At 44.6% G+C, this 17,290-nt stretch overlaps 1 long non-coding RNA gene across 2 annotated transcripts in view; it reads right to left on the bottom strand.

Moving 5' to 3' along the window:
- LOC117052385 overlaps positions 1-17,290 on the bottom strand; it is a 31,108-nt gene that overhangs the window by 11,331 nt on the left and 2,487 nt on the right. Inside the window, exon 3 of one of the 2 annotated variants that reach the window (XR_004427253.1) lies at positions 3,328-3,535. The exons of the other annotated variant lie outside the window; for it this stretch is intronic. This is a non-coding gene — a long non-coding RNA (uncharacterized LOC117052385). Of the gene's footprint in view, positions 1-3,327; positions 3,536-17,290 lie in introns of those variants that run through there. 2 annotated transcript variants of the gene reach the window in all.

The raw sequence follows: 17,290 nt of genomic DNA, 5'->3' as shown, positions 1-17,290 counted from the left end.
TGCCTTGATACCTGACTATGCACTGCATGTGAACACATGTGACCAAACCCTGAAACCTGCCTTGAGAGTGAGTGATTTAGAGTGAAAAAGTTGTGTGCATGTACTTAACCTGTCCCCTGCCGCTGCTTCTTCACTTCCTAACCGCTCGCCCATGTCCCAAGCGTGTGTTTCCGCTGTGGGGTTCCACACATGCGGTTTTCCTTGCAACTTGAAAGCTCATGTCTGAGAACCTTGGGAGTTGGTTATGTGTGTTTGTGTGTCAATTCTATTTTAGTTAGCCCTAAGCAGGAAATAGCAGGATTTCAGCAGTCTGTGAAGAATGAGCTCGTCAGCAGGTATTTTAAGAAGCCAACCCTCCTCCCCACAAAAGAACCCTGCTCAGGGGGTTCTAAGGACAAAAAACCAAGTGGAGGTGGTCAGAAAGGGGCTGGGAGACACTCTGCCCCCTTCAGACGCCTGCAATTTAAGCAAACCTCTTGTCTCCTCTGTTTGCTAATGGGTGTGGCTGCCCTAATGCCCTTTTGACATCTTAAGAGAGCTGGGAATGGGCAGTTCCTGTCTGCAACCTGAGCACTGCTGTGGATCTTTCCCCCACCCTCAAAATGGCACATTTCCATGCCAAACGTTGCTCTTTTTTCCTTCTCCGCGGCAACTTTACACTTCGCAGCAAGCGTTGCACACATCTAAAGGGCTATGACCAGTTAAGGCCCTGGTGGTTCTTTTTGTACACATAAACGCTTTGTCTAGATGGAGGTATAATGAGTGCCGGCCCTCGCTGAACAAACTAGAGCCAGAGGGCGAGATACTGGCATTGGTAGTATTCTACTGACTGGATTGAAAATTATAGGTGTTTCCCCCCCCCCCCCAATCAAACCTACAAGTTTCCACTAACATGCTTATGTTTTGCTTTGAAAAGGGAAAAAATAAATGCATCCATCCCACCAACATAGGCCTATCAAGCTCACTTGATGCAGTTTGCCACCTGCTGCTGTACCAGATTTTTATTACCTTTAGCTGATTTGTAATTTTCTGAGCTCCTTGCTGCTGACTCTTTTTGATCAAATTTTGTAGCACAAATGTATCTGTAAAAAAAAAAAAGTTCTGTGCACATGCCTTGTACAGCAGGATTCTTGATACAATAATTTTAAAAGCTAAATGGTCAGTGTACCCGTCTTCTATAGAAACTACTCTGCTTATTTTTGAAACAATCTTATTTTTGCACTTGGTTACTCTTGCTTCGTGATCTCCTCTGTCCTCCTGGGTCCCCTGAAGTTAGTGTGAGGCTTGTGCAATATTGGTGTGCTAGGGGAGGGAAATTCTTCATCTGGGGAGAAAAGTTCAGGCAGAAAGAGAGGACGCAGTTTAAAAACCACTAAGTCCACATCATATAAAGATGAACCTGGGCACCAAGAGTAGTTGTTTGAAATGTGTTGTTTATCAGGGAATCTTTTGGAAAGATTCAGACTCTCCTTGGCATCATTACTTTCCTAATTTCAGGGCTTGGATCAAGATCTGGATTCTTCCCTGAGAAGCCTTGCATATTTCCTCTGAAATGTTTTTCTTCTTTCTTAGTTTGTAGTCCTAACCTCTTAGAAATTGAGGATAATTGCTTGACGTTTTAATCAAAAAGATGCCACCTGTGCTGTGTTCAAACACTGTTAAATCTGCCAAGCTTTTTGCCCTGCTGAGCTAAGAGCAGTCAGATTTATTCAGAGGATAGACTGGAGTTTGGCTGACACTAGCGGCACCCACGGATTAATATGGGTGTCTGTTATAATATTATATATTGTAACACCTGCAATGGGACTTTATTAAACTGGATTAAAATATGCACTAGCATTTGTGTACGTGTTTCCCTTGGGTAGCAGATTTACTATTATCTACGATAATTTGGAAGAAGGTACATTGAAGTAGCAAGCTTGTGGGCGAAGAGTTCTGCTGTTTCCACACTAGGATGCTGATGGTCACGAGGACATGCAAAGCTGCCTTCTGCTGAGTCAGACCATCTAATTTGCTGCTGGCTAAAACAAGGGCCAAAGATCCTCCAGCCTGTAGGCATTCTCCCCGGGGAAAAGGGGTACAGGTATCCTTTTAAACATGTTGGTCAAGGCCGTTCCAGAGCAAGCGAAGCAGTTCTGGAATGCCTCCTGTCGCAAAGCCGTACGTTCTAATGCCTGCTCCAGTGGATAAAAGCCTTCCCACATGGCTTCATCGATCCTCTGTTCATAGGTGGCTTTTGAGAGGCGACGGAAGTGTCACTTACCTGTGGACCAGGGTTAGAAACTCATATAAGCCCATTGCGGCTTAGGACCCTCATACCTAAGGGACCGCCTCTCCTGGTATGTCCCGGGTAGGACCTTAAGGTCCTCAAATAATAATTTGTTGGAGCTCCCGAGCCAAAAGGATGCTAAGTTGGCTTCAACTAGGGCCAGGGCCTTCTCACTACTGGCCCTGACTTGGTGGAACAGTCTGGAACAAGAGACCAGGGCCCTGCGGGATTTGGCATCTTTCCGCAGGGCCTGCAAGACAGAGCTGTTCCACCTAGCCTTTGGGTTGGTTTCAGTTTAACCCTGATGTTTCGTTCTTTTGGTGTGATTGGTGGGCTACTTAAAAATGAGGCTGCAGTTTAGATTTAATTTTAAATTGTATTTTAATCTGTATTTTAATGAATTGTTTTATGTTTTTGTTGTGATTTTATTGGTGTTAGCTGCCCTGAGCCCGGTTTGGCGGGGAAGGGCGAGGTATAAATAAAAATTTATTTATTTATTAATTATTATTATTATTGTCAAATGGCACCTTAAACCTAGGCTACAATTAGCGCAACAAAATGTCTAGGCACCATTTCCCCCCCCCAGTGGGATTTATTGTTCTTAATATTAATTTCATTTCTATACTGCTTTATGTTTTAAAGAGAGAAAAAATCTCAAAGCAGTTTACAGCACATTGAAACATCAAACAAAACAATCCAGAATAAAGCAAATTCAAGCTTCAAGGAAAGTATTTCAGATCGTTACCTAAGTTGCATTTTGCTTTCCCCATATTTATGTACAGTACCTACTTAATCTATATATTTGCCCCATAGCAGAAATACTCCAGGAAGCCAGTGTAGTGTAGTGGTTCAAATGTTAGACTAGGACCTGGGAGATCAGGGTTCAAATCCCCACTCAACCATGAAGCTCACTGGGTGACCTTGGAGTCAGTCACAGCCTCTGAACCTGCCTCACAGGGTCACTGTAGGGATTAACTGAGGAGGGGGAGAACCAAGTACTACTTGGAGGAAAAAGTGGGATATAAATGCAGTGAAGAAGCTCTTCTGTTTACCTGCTTAAGAAAGCTGGAGGGCTCAGTCAGATGGAGATGTCAGTCGCCAACCTGGCATCAAGAGATATCCATGAGGTTGCAAATGGACCTGTGCCTGGCGCTTGGAGTTTTTAAAACTCTCCCCTACACCATAACCAAAGTTGGTTAGGGCCTGTCATTCAATGTCCAAAGGGTTGAACTGTCCTGGGTCTGGATACCAGATGGGTGAGCAGATCTGTGGATATAGGAAGAGTTGGTGGGGGAGACATTGCTTATTTCCCTGCCTTAAGAGTCTGTGGGTGCAAAGCTATACAACATATTTAGCGGAGAAAATCCCACTGAACTCAGTGGAACTGGTTACACTGCAATTCACAGAGCAAAGATTCCTCTTCTAAACTCCCCCGAATGCTTCTTTGAAGTGACTGTTCAGCCATTTATTTGACATTTGTTCCCTTGGTGGCTTACAATAAATAAGTTAGAAGCAAAGTAAACCATAAATGGGAAAAACTACAGGCACACAACAAAATGGAACTCTCTGTGCTGCCCCGCTTTTTGAAAACTACCTAAGCTATTTAAAAGGGCCGGGTGAACAAAATACAAATTACGCTTCCTGGCACGACGAAAAAGTATGCCATTTGCAGACTACTAAATTAATCACATCTTACATCCTCTTCAAACTTTGGCACACTCATGAGTCCTGCTCACCATTCCAGAACAAGAAGTTCAGTGCCATCACTTGTGGGTTAAATTGAGACAGGATTTTATTATTATTATTATTATTTAACCCCACACACACACTACAGTAGTACCTTGGTTTAATAACAGTTTAGTTTATAAACAACTTGGATTAAGAACACTGCAAACTTGGAAGTAGGTGTTTTGGTTTGTGAACTTTGCCTTGGAATAAGAACATGTTTCGCTTCCTGTTGAGCGTGTTCCATTTATAAATTGAGTCCCCCACTGCTGTGGGAAAGCACGCTTTGGTTTAAGAACAGACTTCCGGAATGGATTAAGTTTGTAAACCAAGATACCACTGTAATGTCTTAATTGGCTTACCAATGCCAGGGTATCTGTGCCATCAACAGTTGTTTTGTGCTTATGGCTCCCTGCCCACTACAGGTGATAATGCAATCATCCTGGCAGTGCTTAGGGAATTCTCACCAACCTGTGAAAAGGGTGTGCCCTCTTTAAGCTTTTAAGATGATGGTCACTGGCTAGTTTGCTCCCACCCCTTACAATTTTCTTCTTTATAGAGCTGCCAATTAAGATTTTACTCCATGCATCTTACATGCGCTTTAGTACGGTACATGAAAACTTAGGCCATTGGTTCCCAAACCCATGGACCCTTTGACAATTGCAGAGGATCTTGATAGACCACTTAATGATTTTTCTGCCTGTTGTAGCAATTGTGCTGTGCTTGCTCATTCGTTACTTGTAGGCTGCTTTTCCACCAAAAAAAATATGCTCAAAGTGGCACACAGCAAAGAAAAGAGGAATGCATTTCAAAACTAAACAGTACAAATTTCATAATAACACAATAAAACAACAGCACAATAGCAAATATGACAGCATAAAAAAACCAATGTTATTTCAGTACTATATATAAAACAAGATTACATTACTGTAACAACATTCAAGAGCAAAAACAAGAGAGCTTGACTGTTTCGCCTTGGTCCTAGAAACCCTCTACCCCTGTGATGTTGCTCACTGTCCCTGGAGTAACTGGAAGCACCCCTCCCATGATGTTACACCTCTTCCAAGATGCTGCAGATGCTTTGGACTAATTTGGGAACCCCTGACCTGAGCTATTTAAGATTCCCCAAGCAAGAGCATTTGTTTTAGCTATAACAGACTAATACAGCTGCTTCTCTGTACACTCTTGATGCTTTAACCCAGCATTTGCCATCCTGCCCTTGAGATGTTTTGAACTACATTAGCTAGAACTGTTTGGCAAGATGGTTTTTTTTAAGCTTCTCCTAATAAAGCAATGATCCTATAGCAGCTGCTTGGCTTTTGTCTTCTAACATTTCCCCCCTTACTAAAAAGATTACCTCTTTGAGAAGTGGAGCGGGGGTGTGTCCTGATGCATGCCACACCCACACAATGAAAGCTAAAGAGTGCAACACAAAGACTACATTGAAATGAAGAAGCCAGCGAAACAATTGTGCAACCCTTTGTCACTGTAAGGGAGGTGGCCGCGGAGTCCGCCACTCAGCAAATGCAGAGACCACAGAACCTGGCATGGGTGGGAAGGAGAGAGCTCGATGTGATTGCAGTGATGCTCCCCACCAAAGTCCAAACCTCTTAACAATCTCACCCAGTTAGTCCACTGTGTACCTGTATGTTGGAACAGATGATAGACAGCTATATACTAAAGGTAAAGGACCTCTGACTCCTGTCGCGAATTACTCTGGGGTTGTGGCGCTCATCTCGCTTTACTGGCTGAGGGACCCAACGTTTGTCCGCAGACAGTTTTTCTGGGTCATGTGGCCAGCATGACAGCTGCTTCTGGTGAAACCAGAGCAGCACACGGAAACACCGTTTACCTTCCCGCCGGAGCGGTACCTATATACCTACTTGCACTGGCATGCTTTCAAACTGCTAGGTTGGCAGGAGCAGGGACCAAGCAGCGGGAGCTCACCCCGTCGCGGGGATTCGAACCGCCGACCTTCTGATCGGCAAGCCCTAGGCTCTGTAGTTTAGACCACAGCGCCACCTGCGTCCTGGGTGGGTTTATTGCATTTAGGTCCCTTCTTTTCCTCCAAGGAGCTCAAGGTGGCATACATGGTTCCCCTTGTCATTTAATCCCCACCACAACCCTGTCAGGCAGGTTAGGCTGAGAAGCAGTGACTGGCCCAAAGTCACCCAGTGAACTTAATGGTTGAGTGGGGATTCAAACCCTTGTCTCCCAGGTCCTAGTCCAAAACTCAGTCTAACCATTATGCACCATGCTCCTTTGACATGCTTTTGAACTGCTAGGTTGGCAGGAGCAGGGACCAAGCAACGGGAGCTCACCCCATCGGGGCGATTCGAACCGCCGACCTTCCAATTGGCAAGCCCTAGGCTCATTGGTTTACACCACAGCGCAACCTGCTATATACTAGTTGCAGGCAATCACAAGTGCAGGGAGTGTGGTGTTGGTAAGAACTGGTGGAAGTTGTAGTCCGGCAGTATCTGGAGGGGAGGCACCATTTTGGTTATCCCTGCTCTGTGCCATGGTGACAAGTGGTTGTGTAGTGCTTTCACTGGCCTCTTCAATTTCAGTGCCTTTGCACACCTTTAAAACTGATATACACATACAGTGGTACCTTGGTTCTCAAACGTAATCCGTTCCAGAAGACCTTTCGACTTCCGAAATGTTTGAAAACCAAAGTGCAAAGGGCTGGCTGCAAGTTCAATTGAGAAAACTGGGAAACATGAGGCATGTTCGAAAACAGAAGCGTTTACTTCTGGGTTTTTGGCATTCAAAAACCGGAACGTTCGGCTTCCGAGACGCTTGAAAACCAAGGTAGCACTGTATTAAAAACTGGATACAACAGTACAAAATTGGCACTGTGAGCTGATCCAGCACATTGGCTGTGCTGGGTGGATTCCTCGGTGGAATCTACACACATATAAAAAATGTTCTGAAAAGAGTTTTTAAAAATACATTGAATTGTCCATAAGGCTCACCATTGCCATCTAGTCTCACATTGTATATTACACTTATAACACACTTCAAACATTTTATTTGCAGCTGTACAGCTGAATCTCTGGTATGTCTGTAAATGGCATTGTGGGTGGGTTGAGGGCAGAAGGTAGGTCTGAATCTACTCTCGGAGCTTTGCAGAATTTGCAGTAAATGCAAGGATTTCAGGTGGGATGTAAACACAGAGCAGTCAAACACAACATTGCTAGAGTGGACATGAAGGTGTCTCAGTCCTCCAGCCTTAACTTCCTGTTTACCTGGACTGAGACAACTTCCTCTATGTAACTGGAGATGGATGTGGTTTCACCTGGGGAGGTTTACACAAAACCACAGGAAGCAGACCCCATCTCTCTCTTTTGCATCATCTTTTGAACAAGCAACATCTTAGGAGAAGATGCTCTCAGCCAAGAGAGCACAAAGAGGCTTTCCTCCCTTATGAAGTTAGCTTCTACATGTAAATACATTTATCTAAGCCTGTCTACCTTTCTGAGACTGTATGCTGTTACTCAGGATGCCTGTAAGTAAACTCTTTTATATCTTATAAACAGTACTGTGTTGTGTCTTTACTTTTAAGAGGGAAGAAGGGGAATATACCAGGAATATATATTTCTTATAGAGGCTCTAGCAAGCCTATGCAACCGTTTTCTGCTGTGTTTTAGAAAGGGAATGGAACTCTGCTAAGTTTGGAGCTTGTTAATACAAGCTGGGATGAGATATATAAAGTAATATATCATCATCCACACTCCTAAGCATTCCCACATTTCAGACATCCAATTGTTCCACAGAAGGAGCAGCACAATGGCTGCCTCTTATCCAAATAATAGAAATGGTGGTGGCTTTGGGGGTGAGCAGAACTAGATTTGTGTGTGAAAGACTGTGAGGTCAGGTTCATTCTGGTACAGTACTCGGAACAAATTTCAGATTCATTCATTAGAAGTGCATGGCATTTGCACCTGGTTCTGGTTGGTGGACCTCAGTGTTCTAGAAAAAAAACAATGGAGATCCTGAAAGCCTGAAGTCTGCCAACCGTCGCACAAAAGCCCTTTCTATTGAAATGAAAGAAAGGATTGCTAAGAGCTGGAGACTTGCTGAAATGGCAAAACTGACCATGTGCCTTTAAGAACAAAAATCCAACATTACTATACACCACAACCAATACCCCCACAGCAAAGCCCAGCAACTAACTTAGCTTTGGGGTTAGGGAGAGACCCAGAATAATTTTCGTCATTCCTTTTTTTGTATTGAGATCATTATTTATGTATTTATTTGATATGTATTCTTTCCTTCATCCGTAGATCTCAGGGTGGTTCATAGCACTACATTATTAATGGAAACATTTTGTTTAAAGATTGGAATGGGGACAAAAGCATGCAACAAACCTCTACCAAAAGTGCCTAGGATACAAGTTGCACATGAAATTTCACATATAGGATATTACTACTGCCTGTGTGAAGTACCGTATTGGCCTGAATATAAGACTCACTCCCCAAATTCCGACCGTGAAAAGTTACAAGTGTGGCTTAAATTTACAAATATTGGCTTTTACGATATCGCGGCAGACATACGGTAAAACGGAACAGACATACGGTAAAACGGAATGGGTGTGAGTGCCTGCGGAATTTTAAGTGAGCGGCTTTTATTTGCGTGTTGTGTTTTTCTCTCTTCCCCCCTTGAATTTTAAAGGTGCAGCTTATATTAGGGCCAATATGGTACACTGCAGAGTCTAAACTTCTATATAAATATTTTTACCATATGTGGTGGACTTGGGATAAGGTGGAAAATTTTTCAGGGAATAGTCTATAATGAATTTTAAAAGATGTTTAAATATAGGTAAAGGTAAAGGGACCCCTGACCATCAGGTCCTGTCGTGTCCGACTCTGGGGTTGCGACGCTCATCTCGCTCTATAGGCCAAGGGAGCCGGTGTTTGTCCACAGACAGCTTCCGGGTCATGTGGCCAGCATGACTAAGCCGCTTCTGGCGAAACAGAGCAGCGCACGGAAACACCATTTACCTTCCCGCCGGAGCGGTCCATGTTTATCTACTTGCACTTTGACGTGCTTTCGAACTGCTAGGTTGGCAGGAGCTGGGACAGAGCAACGGGAGCTCACCCCGTTGCAGTGATTTGAACCGCTGACCTTCTGATCGGCAAGCCCTAGACTCTGTGGTTTAACCCACAGCACCACCTGGGTCCCCTTGTTTAAATATACCTTCCCAAAAAAACCAGAAGTATTCTTGCTTGGGTTGATGGGAGAAGAGATTACAAAAGTAGACCAAAGACTATTTATGTATGCCACCACTGCAGCAAGAATTTTGTTAGCTCAAAGGTGGAAATGACAGGAATTACCAACGGTTGAGTAGCGGCAGATGAAGATGATGGACTATGCGGAGTTAGCAAAACTGACTGTGAGGATCCGGAACCAAAGCGACCAGAAATTCCAGAGAGATTGGAGTAAATTTGTTGAATATTTAAGAGATCATTGTAAAAATGTGAAGACACTAGTAGGACTGATATGAATCCTGTAACAAAAGATATAAATAGTATCTGACCATGGATAAATATAAGGATTTGATATGTATTGAAGGACAGAAACGAACAGTAGAAATGCGTATGCAATTTATTAAGAAATTGGAAACCAGCTGAAGGGAGGGAGGGAAGTCACGAGCTCGGCAGAGCAACATCAGGGTCTTTTCAAGGGAGTCTTCTCTTCTCATGAGGTGGCCAAAGTACTGGAGCCTCAACTTCAGGATCTGTCCTTCCAGTGAGCACTCAGGGCTGATTTCCTTCAGAATGGATAGGTTTGATCTTCTTGCAGTCCATGGGACTCTCAAGAGTCTCCTCCAGCACCATAATTCAAAAGCATCAATTCTTCGGCGATCAGTCTTCTTTATGGTCCAGCTCTCACTTCCATACATTACTACTGGGAAAACCATAGCTTTAACTATACGGACCTTTGTCGGCAAGGTGATGTCTCTGCTTTTTAAGATGCTGTCTAGGTTTGTCATTGCTTTCCTTCCAAGAAGCAGGCGTCTTTTTATTTCGTGACTGCTGTCACCATCTGCAGTGATCATGGAGCCCAATAAAGTAAAATAAAAACTGCTGAACTGCAATTATTTCCCCCCCCAAAGTGACACAAAGCTCACACGCATGCTGAAATATACAAACATGTATGCCATGTGCAACACATGACAGTATCCGATTCCCTCAAATTGGATGCCCCCCCCCCCCAATTTAGGTGAGGAAAGGCACAGCAATAAATAGAGAACAGAAAAATTGGGAAAAGGTGTGGAGAGTAAGGAAGATTTTTCTCATGTTGATGATTTTAAATAAAACAAAACGTCAAATTCCTTTAAGAAAAACTTCATTTTTCTGGGTACCCCTGCTTTGCTGGTGCCTTAAGCATGCCTATTGGGTGAACCAACACTGCGTCAGCTCATCATTCTTCAGGTTGAGGAGGGAGAACAAAACCAGGAAAAAGCATCCCAAGTGCACAGGAAATGCAAATGGAAAAAGTTGTGAGACGTTGTAATGTTAGTTGTGCTGGAATCCATGCCTCTCATTCTTCTAAGCCACGAGTACCCTCTTTTGCAGAATGCAAAGAAGTCAGTGGCGCTGGAAATAGATATATGGATATATTTTCCAGGAAACCTTTCTTTTAATGGATGAATCTCTTAACAATTTTTGAGTAACCATGACTACACCTCCTCCACCTTGCTTGTGTGTAAACGCTGCATTGTGTTCTCTTTCATGAAGGTGCGCGGAACGACCTTGCTTTAAATAGTAGCACGTTTGGTACAAATCCTAAAAGGTGCGAGAGCTTTAAAAAGCAAGTAGGAAAGCAGGTAATGGGGCTTTAGAGGGGGCTCTCCACAACACCACTACTTAAAAATAGTAACATAATGGAGAGATGTGCTGAATCAGACGAAAGGGGACTCATCTAGCCAGGAATTCTATCCCATCTATCTTGGGAGAGAGTCCTGGAAGACCTGCTCCTTGGCTTGCAGGTCTTTTCCTACCTGGCCAGGGAGGGCAGGACCCTGATTGATTGACACAAAAGCTGAGGCTGCTGAACACATGCTTGGGTTGGGGCATTGTTTAGAGGTTGTTGCTGCTGTTTTCGTTATTAATATTTTACATATTTATTTCAAATTTTATTATGATTTATGTGGAAATATGTTTAATTCAGTTGTGTACTTTTTGACGTTTTATTTATTGCTTGTGACTACTTTGGCTATGTTGGTAGTTGCAGGTGAAACTCGAAAAATTAGAATATCGTGGAAAGGTTCATTTCTTTCAGTAATTCAACTTAAAAGGTGAAACTAATATATGAGATAGGACTCATGACATGCAAAGCGAGATATGTCAAGCCTTTATTTGTTATAATTGTGATGATTATGGCGTACAGCTGATGAGAACCCCAAATTAACAATTTCAACTTTGGGGTTTTAATCAGCTGTACGCCATAATCACAATTATAACAAACAAAGGCTTGACATATCTCACTTTGCATGTCATGAGTCTATCTCACATATTAAACTCCAGTAGCTAATGAAAACAATTGCTTACATAAATGGACTTTTCCACGATATTCCAATTTTTTGAGTTTCACCTGTATGTATTTCCCCCCATGTTGTAAGCCTTCTTGAGCATGGTTCCAACTATGGAAAGAGGGGATACAAGTCAAATTTTGTATGTATACATGCATGTTCCCCAGCAACTGGTATTCAAGAGGCAAACTGTATCCCACACTGGAAGGATCAAGACCAGTTAACACTGTCAGCTTCCATGAATTTGTCCTTTAATTGTAAAGCCATTGAGGATGGTGGACACTGTGATATCTTGTGGTAGCAAATGTCATAGCTGAACTATGTGCTATGCATAGTGTTGCTAACTTCCCTCCACCCTGAATAACCACAGCTTACAAACAGGTATGCATTGGCTGTGACAATCAGGGTTTCACCTGAGCTGGGGCTAAGAGACCTTGAGCTTGCATGTCAATGTTAAGCAGGGTCCCGGGCCACACGAAGCAACAGCAGGACACCTCTTTCACCACTGACAAACCTCCACAATTGTGGGTACAGAACATTTCCAGGGTGGAATAAATTGTTATCTTGGAAGATGTTCAGTAGGGTCCGTTCTGAGAGGACTCTAGTACCCGTTCAGTTATTTTACTTATTTCTTGCGTGACTGTTATCCAGAATAATTGGGTTTGGGGGCATTCCCACCGCCATATCGCCGATGCGGATTTAAAGGGAGGTTTAGACCACATTCGAGTCCATTGGATGGGGTTAATTTCGTAACCTATGTCTTCCTCCCCTTGATTGCGTCAAGGGGGTTTGTGGGGCTTTGGAACAGTGTTTTGTATATTATGGGTACCATCTGCTTGACACCAAGGTGGAATAAATGACATTCAGGCTTGTTTGAGTACAGTACCTTTCATTAGAAATCAAGCCAAGTTTCCAGGGCCTTTCAGCTTAGGTGCCCAGGAAGCTGCATTACACTGGGTCAGACTTTTAACCATCTAGTCCAGTACTCTTTGTTTTAGCAGAGGCTCTAGCAAGGCGTATAGTTAAAGGCATATAGTTAAAGCTATGGTTTTCCCAGTAGTAATGTACGGAAGTGAGAGCTGGACCATAAAGAAGGCTGATCGCCGTAGAATTGATGCTTTTGAATTATGGTGCTGGAGGAGACTCTTGAGTGTCCCATGGACTGCAAGAAGATCAAACCTATCCATTCTCAAAGAAATCAGCCCTGAGTGCTCACTAGAAGGACAGATCCTGAAGTTGAGGCTCCAGTACTTTGGCCACCTCATGAGAAGAGAAGACTCCCTAGAAAAGACCCTGATGTTGGGAAAGATGGAGGGCACAAGGAGAAGGGGACGACAGAGGATGAGATGGTTGGACAGTGTTCTCGAAGCTACTAACATGAGTTTGGCCAAACTGCGAGAGGCAGTGAAGGATAGGCGTGCCTGGCGTGCTCTGGTCCATGGGGTCACGAAGAGTCGGACACGACTGAACAACAACAACTAGCAAGGGTTTGAAAGACCTATTTCCCATCACCCAATCATTTTATTTCAAATTGCCAGAGACGGAACCTGCTGCATGCAACACAGTTCCACTCTCGCTAAGTTTGGATTCTTCCCATAAATGACCACCCAGATGTTGCTTGGATCTAACTATCACCCTTCACCACGTTGACTGGGGCTGATAGGAGCTGGAGAACAACATCTGTAGGACCACAGGTTTCCCCATCCCTGTGATAACTAAAGGTTCATTCCTCAGTGTTGCTGGCTTTAGGATAAACAATTCCTGTGGATCTTCAATTCAGGCCAGCGCTTTTAAAACTGGAACTCGCTCCCACAGAAAGCAGTGATGGCCACCAACTTGGACAGCTTCAAATGAAGATCTGGTTAAAACACGCATCCAGTTGGCCTCTGTGAGAACAGGGTGCTGGACTAGATCATCCATTGGCCTGATCTAGCAGGACTCCTTAGGCTCTAATGCATGTTGGCTGGGAATCAAGACCCAGGTAAATGTGCATAGGATTGCAGCTGTAATTATAAACTTTTGTCCCACTTTTCTTTCACGACTGAAATAAAGGTGGTGTCTATCCACGGGTTTCCTGGCTGTGTATGGATCATAACCAATGCTGCTTAGCTTCATCTGTTTTTAGACTATGTCCTGGGGCCTAAGTGGTACTTGGCTGTGGGGAAAGAAGTATATAACTCTGGCTTGCATTGGGTGGGGGGGGGGGTTGGTATTGTTTTAATAACTGAAGAGGGAAGTAGGCAAGGCTGTGATTCCCCAAACCATTTCCTGTGAGGTATGGAGTGGTGGTTCTGTTGCCACATCAATCGTTTCTCCTTTTAATATTAGAAAGGGCGAGGACTCTGCTGTAATTGTCTCATATTTAGCAACCCTCCGGGAATCATCCCTCAGTTCTTTTGCTCATCCCATACAAAATGGCAAGAGTTCCTTTAGGTGAGGATTTACAATAGAATCATAGAATTGTAGAGTAGGAAGGAACCCCAAGGGCCATTTACTTTAGCCTCCTGCAATGCAGAAATCACAACTTATGCATCCCTGGCAGATGGCCATCCAACTTCAGTTTAAAGACCTCTGATGTCGCTTTGGGTTGAAATGAATACGTTTATTTGGTATCTGTGGGAGGCTGGCCACCTGTGCCTTTCACAGCTGCAGTGACAGGCAGAAATCCAACAAGTGAAGCTCTTCCCCTCCAGTGCTATAATTTGTCAGTTTCAGGCGGAGAGCTCAAATGAGGATTTCTGATCTACACTTGCAGTGGTAAAGACATAATACCGGTAATTATTCCATTAATCTAGGGAGAAATGCCTGCCCTTGTGTGTAGATTCCACAGGCTGGAGTTTCTTTAGCATGTTCTAGTTGTATTGGTGAGTGTGTAAGATGAACTGCTTTTTAAACAGTTGAGGCATAGGGGGTGAAGAAGAGAAGACGACACTATCATCTAGGATGTCACAATTGAACAGAGGAAAATTGGCATTTAATTTACAACCACTGTACTTATTACCTATGCTGTTTTACCCAGATTCCTAACTCTTTCTAATTTATCACCCTACTGGACTTGTTTATGAATAAAAAACCATCTACTTTATAGCACCAGTGTAACACTACAAGTTCTGATACATTTATGGTTTGAATACTGCATTTTTAATTTGCAAAAAAGAAGGAAAATAGCAGATAAAATATGATCCTCAAATATTATATTGAATACATTTTAATATAGTCAAATATTGTAAAACATAAAGCTTGACACAATTCACATTTATATCTAGTAGTCACTGTCATGGTCATGATTGTGTGGGTTCTGACACCAACCCACACAGTTGCCCAGGCTGCTGAGCACCTCAATTTCAGTCTGTTGAACAAACAATCCTTTGTAGTACACAGGCATCCATTTCTTCTGCATCCCAGTTTGTGATGTCCAAAGCGGAAAGGCTTTTTGTTGCCATCAATATAGGCAACACCACTTTCTCTGGGACTTAATCTGTAGGTTGGTCAGTATTGCATTTTAATATATTAAGGCAGAGCTTTCCAAAGTTTTAATGTCGGTGACACACTTTTTAGACCTGCATCATGACACAGTAATTCAGTTTTACTAGCAAACCAGAGGTTAAACTAACCCCTTTCCAGCCCCGGGAGCAGCTTGGAGAGCATCGATGCGACACACCTACGCAATGCAGCCAACACACTGATGTGTCGCGACACACAGTTTGGAAAGCTCTACATTAAGGTTTGCCACCTCATGAGAAGAGAAGACTCCCTAGAAAATACCCTGATGTTGGGAAAGATGGAGGGCACAAGGAGAAGGGGATGGCGAGATGGTTGGACAGTGTTCTCGAAGTGACTAGCATGAGTTTGGCCAAACTGCGGGAGGCAGTGAAAGATAGGCGTGCCCGGCGTGCTCTTGTCCATGGGGTCATGAAGAGTCGGACACAACTGAACAACAACGAAGCAGGTTTAACCAATGTGCTGAACTAGTGCTGGGAGACTCCTGGGAAGTTGATGCAGAACATTTATTTATTTACTATTGCATTTATAGCTCACTGTTCTTCCAAGGAGCTCAAGGTGGTGTACATGGCTCTGCTCTAAACCACAACAACCATGTGAAGCAGGCTAGGCGGAGACTGCTCCAAAGTCATCCAAAGGACCGTCACGGCTGAATCTGCCAGGTCCTAGTCCAACACTGCACTACACTGGTTCTCCTGGCTCAAGGTTCTGCAGCCTCTGCACTGCTCTTTCCCATACTACCTTTTAAATCTACATTTGCAAAGGCAACATGAAGGTGGTGTAGTGATCAGAGGGTATGACGAGGATCAGGGAGACCCAAGTTCAAATCCTCATTCAGCTGTGAAGCTCAGGGGTCAGCAACCTTTTTCAGCTGTGGGCCGGTCCACCGTCCCTCAGACCATGTGGTGAGCCGGATTATATCTATATATATTTTGGAGAAAATGAACAAATCCCAAGCCCCACAAATAACCCAGAGATGCATTTTAAATAAAAGGACACATTCTACTCATGTAAAAACATGCTGATTTCCAGACTGTCCGTGGGCTAGATTGAGAAGGCGATTGGGCCGCATCCAGGCCTTAGGTTGCTTACCCCTGGTGAAGCTCAATAGGTGATATTGGACCAGCCACCAACTCTCCGCCTAACCTATTTAATAAAATGGCGAGGGAAGAATAAAATGGGGAGGGAAGGAGGACCATATGCCTCGATATGGCATTTCTTCCATTCTGGCACAGACTTGGGGAGGCAATTCACATACAGTGGTACCCCGCAAGACGAAATTAATTCGTTCCGCAAGACTTTTCGTCTTGCGGAAATTTCGTCTTGCGAGGCACCGTTTCCCATAGGAACGCATTAAAATTTAATTAATGCATTCCTATGGGAAAAAAAGTCCGGGGGCCCCTTCCGACCGTCACCGGAGCCTCGCCGCGCCGTGTTTTAAAGCTACAGGGAGCGAACAGCAGCACTGCTGTTCGCTCCTTGCAGCTTTAAAACGTGGCGCGATGAGGCTCCGGTGGGGAGAGGCGGCGTCGGATCGCGCACGGCCATCCAAAATGGCGGCGCGATCCCACTCCGCCCCCCCGCGCACCGGAGCCTCGCCGCGCCGTGTTTTAAAGCTACAGGGAGCGAACAGAAGCATTGCTGTTCGCTCCTTGCAGCTTTAAAACGTGGCGCGATGAGGCTCCGGTGGGGAGAGGCGGCGTCGGATCGCGCACGGCCATCCAAAATGGCGGCGCGATCCCACTCCGCCCCCCCCCCGCGCACCGGAGCCTCGCCGTGCCGTGTTTTAAAGCTGCAGGGAGCGAACAGAAGCATTGCTGTTCGCTCCCTGCAGCTTTAAAACGCGGCGCGATGAGGCTCCGGTGCGCGGGGGGGCGTCGTCGGATCGCGCACGGCCATCCAAAATGGCGGCGCGATCCCACTCCGCCCCCCCGCGCACCGGAGCCTCGTCGCGCCGTGTTTTAAAGCTGCAGGGAGCCAACAGCAGCACTCCTGTTCGCTCCCTGCAGCTTTAAAACGCGGTGCCGCGCCATTACAGGGAGCTGTAAAGGCTTACCTTTTTCTCCGGTCGGGAGGGGTGTTGTGCATCGCGTCCATCTTGGATCGACTGTGCATGTCTGCGATCTCCAGACATGCACAGTCGATCCAAGATGGACCCGATGCATCTTGGATCGACTGTGCATGTCTGCGATCTCCAGACATGCACAGTCGATCCAAGATGGATGCGATGCACAACACCCCTCCCGACCGGAGAA

The sequence above is a fragment of the Lacerta agilis genome, chromosome 8 (genome assembly GCF_009819535.1).
Source record: "Lacerta agilis isolate rLacAgi1 chromosome 8, rLacAgi1.pri, whole genome shotgun sequence".
NCBI classification, from domain to species: Eukaryota; Metazoa; Chordata; class Lepidosauria; order Squamata; family Lacertidae; genus Lacerta; species Lacerta agilis.
This window is presented reverse-complemented; position numbering and strand designations above follow the sequence as displayed.